This window comes from Aethalodelphis obliquidens, unplaced genomic scaffold (genome assembly GCF_003676395.1).
Source record: "Aethalodelphis obliquidens isolate GAN/ISIS:26980383/991018 unplaced genomic scaffold, ASM367639v1 scaffold30, whole genome shotgun sequence".
NCBI lineage: Eukaryota > Metazoa > Chordata > Mammalia > Artiodactyla > Delphinidae > Aethalodelphis > Aethalodelphis obliquidens.
The window spans coordinates 12929707-12933799 of record NW_020837974.1 but is presented as its reverse complement, the minus strand read 5'-3'; the positions used below and the strand labels follow the sequence as shown (position 1 = coordinate 12933799).

General features: G+C 38.4%; 1 non-coding gene across 1 annotated transcript; it reads left to right on the top strand.

Moving 5' to 3' along the window:
* Positions 1-415: 415 nt before the first annotated feature.
* Positions 416-521, top strand: LOC113630814 (U6 spliceosomal RNA). The gene has a single exon (XR_003437098.1). It is a non-coding gene; the product is annotated as a U6 spliceosomal RNA (small nuclear RNA).
* Positions 522-4093: the final 3572 nt, after the last annotated feature.

Genomic DNA, 4093 nt, shown 5'->3' with positions numbered 1-4093 from the left:
AGATTTCTGTGCCTTAATTTTGTATCCTGCTACTTTACCAAATTCATTGATTAGCTCTAGTAGTTTTCTGGTAGCATCTTTAGGATTCTCTATGTATAGTATCATGTCATCTGCAAACAGTGACAATTTTACTTCTGCTTTTCTGATTTGGAATCAAGTCCAGGAAGCGCAGAGAGTCCCATACAGGATAAATCCAAGGAGAAACATGCCAAGACACATATTAACCACACTATCAAAAATTAAATACAAAGAAAAAATATTAAAAGCAGCAAGGGAAAAGGAACAAATAATGTACAAGGGAATCCTCATAAGGTTAACAGATGATCTTTCAGCAGAAACTCTGCAAGACAGAAGGGAGTGGCAGGACATATTTAAAGTGATGAAAGGGAAAAACCTACAACCAAGATTACCCAGCGTGCTTGCTTCGGCAGCACATATACTAAAATTGGAACAATACAGAGAAGATTAGCATGATCCCTGCGCAACGATGACGTGCAAATTGTGAAGCGTTCCAAATTTCTTTTTAAAGCAGAAACTAACATACCATTGTAAAGCAATTATACTCCAATAAAGATGTTAAAAAAAAAAAAAAAGATTACCCAGAAAGGATCTCATTCAGATTGGACGGAGAAATTGAAACCTTTACAGACGAGCAAAAGCTAAGAGAATTCAGCACCAGCAAACCAGCTTTACAGCAGGTGCTAAAGGAACTTCTCTAGGTAGGTAACACAAGAGAAGGAAAAGACCTACAATAACAAACCCAAAACAGTTAAGTAAATGGTAATAGGAACATACATATCTATAATTACCTTAAATGTAAATGGATTAAATGCTCCAACCAAAAGACTTAGACTGGCTGAATGGGTACAGAAACAAGACCCATATATATGCTGTCTACAAGAGACCCACTTCACACCTAGGGACACATGCAGACTGGAAGTGAGGGGATGGAAAAAGATATTCCATACAAATGGAAATCAAAAGAAACCTGGAGTAGCAATTCTCTTATCAGACAAAATAGACTTTAAAATAAAGACTATTACAAGAGACAAAGAAGGACACTGCATAATGATCAAGGGATCAATTCAAGAAGAAGATATAACAATTGTAAATATTTATGCACCCAACATAGGAGCACCTCAATACATAAGGCAAAGACTGACAGCTATAAAAGGGGAAATCAACAGTAACACAGTAATGGTAGGGGACTTTAACACCCCACTTTCACCAATGGACAGATCAATCAAAATGAAAATAAATAAGGAAACACAAGCTTTAAATGATACATTAAACAAGATGGACTTAATTGATATTTATAGGACATTCCATCCAAAAACAACAGAATGCATTTTCTTCTGAAGTGCTCATGGAACATTCTCCAGGATAGATTATATCTTGGGTCACAAATCAAGCCTTGGTAAATTTAAGAAAATTGAAATTGTATCAGGTATCTTTCCCAACAACAACACTATGAGACTAGATATCAGTTACAGGAAAAAAAACTGTAAAAAATACAAACACATGGAGGCTAAACAATATGCTACTAAATGACCAAGAGATCACTGAGGACATCAAAAAATACCTAGAAAAAAATGACAATGAAAACACAACAGCCCAAAACCTATGGGATGCAGCAAAAGCAGTTCTAAGAGGGAAGTTTATAGCAATACAATCCTACCTCAAGAAACAAGAAAAATTTCAAATAACAACCTAACCTTACACCTATAGCAATTAGAGAAAGAAGAACAAAAAAACCCCAAAATTAGCAGAAGGAAAGAAATCATAAACATCAGATAAGAAATAAATGATAAAGGAATGAAGGAAACAGTAGCAAAGATAAATAAAACTAAAAGCTGGTTCTTTGAGAAGATAAACAAAATAGATAAACCACTAGCCAGACTCATCAAAAAAAAAGGGAAAAGACTCAAATCAACAGAGTTAGAAATGCAAAAGGAGAAGTAACAACTGACACTGCAGAAATACAAAGGATCATGAGAGATTACTACAAGCAACTACATGCCAATAAAATGGACAACCTGGAAGAAATGGACAAATTCTTAGAAAAGCACAACCTTCTGAGACTGAATCAGGAAGAAATAAAAAATATGAAGAGACCAATCACAAGCACTGAAATCGAAACTGTGATTAAAAATCTTCCAACAAACAAAAGCCCAGGACCAGATGGCTTCACAGGTGAATTCTATCAAACATTTAGAGAAGCGCTAACACCTATCCTTCTCAAAGTCTTCCAAAATATAGCAGAGGGAGGAACACTCCCAAGCTCATTCTATGTGGCCACCATCACCCTGATACCAAAACCAGAGAAAGATGTTACAAAAAAAGAAAACTATAGGCCAGTATCACTGATGAATATAGATGCAAAAATCCTCAAGAAAATACTAGCAAAGAGAATCCAGCATCACATTAAAAGGATCATACACCACGATCAAGTGGGGTTTATTCCAGGAATGCAAGGATTCTTCAATATGCACAAATCAATCAATGTGATGCACCATATTAACAAACTGAAGGATAAAAAACCATATGATCATCTCAATAAATGCAGAAAAAGCTTTCAGCAAAATTCCACACCTATTTATGGTAAAACCTGTCCAGAAAGTAGGCATGGAGGGAACTTTCCTCAACATAATAAAGGCCATATATGACAAACCCACAGCCAACGTTGTTCTTAATGGTGAAAATCTGAAACCATTTCCACTAAGATCAGGAACAAGACAAGGTTGCCCACTCTCACCACTGTTATTCGACATAGTTTTGGAAGGTTTAGCCACAGCAATCAGAGATGAAAAAGAAATAAAAAGAATGCTCATTGTTTTTAGACTGGGCTCAAGCATCACCTCCTCCAAGGAAGCCTTCCTTCAGACATCTCTCCTTCCATCAGACTATTTAGAAAACTTGACATCAGGGGCTATGTCTAATTGATTCTTTTATCCCAAGTACCTAGAATAGGTAGATAGTCAATACATACATCTATATTATTTTCCTACAGCCGCTGTAACACATTACCACAAATTTGGTAGCTTACAACGATACAGATTTCTCTCACCAGTTCTGGAGGCCAGAAGTCTGAAATCAATTTCACTGAGCCAAAATCAAGATGTTGGCAGGGCTGCGCTCTCCCTGAAGTCTCTAAGGAAGAATTCGTTCCTTCCTTGTTATTATGTTGGTGGGGGCTGGTGTTCCTTGGCTTGTGGCTGCATCACTCCAATCTTTACCTCTGTGATCACATTCCCTTCTCCTCTTCTATCTGTCATCTCCCTCTTCCTCCCTCTTATAAGGACACTTGTGCTTGCATTTAGGGACCGCCGTGTAATCCAGGGTAATCTCCCCATCTCAAGATCCTTAATTTAATGACATCTGAAAAGGCTTTGCTATGTAAGGTAAAATCCACAGATTCTAGGTATTAGCACATGGACCTGTTGGGGGCCATTATTCAGCCTACCTACCTCGTAGGTCACATACTGCATAAATTTCTGTGAAGTAAAGCACTGGCTCCCTTTCCTGTGATACTGTCCTTAAAGTTACTCCCTAGGAGTTGTGTTCTCTGTCACTTCTGTATGAAAGTACTTTGGTCCTTGACAAACTGTACCTCCTGGAGCTAAATCCACCTTGAGCAACCTGCTTCGTGTGCAGATCCACCTGGTGGCCAGAAGTCCTCATGAAGTTCATTCAAGCTGTTATGATGGCCCTCTTCCCAGTCCTACTGCTGAGTATATGACCTTGTGCTGAGTATATGACCTTGAACAAAACTGTTAGATAAGCAGAATCGCTCTGCCCTGATGTCAGGAGACCAGGTGTCCAGCCTCTTCATCTTGTGGGACCAGGGGTGAGAATTCCCCCTCTCTGGGCTTCAGTTTCCCAATTCATACAAACCCTTCCCAATTCAGCCATGCTCGTTCCCCATATCTTCACAACTTTCTCCCTCTTGTCACAAAAGAACACATGCTATGTGATTCCACTTACAGGGCTCAGTTACAGGCAACGCTAGACTATATTGTTTAGGTAGTGAAACTATAAAGCAACCTAGGAAATGATTATCACAGAAGCTAGAATAATGGTTCTGTGTGGTGAG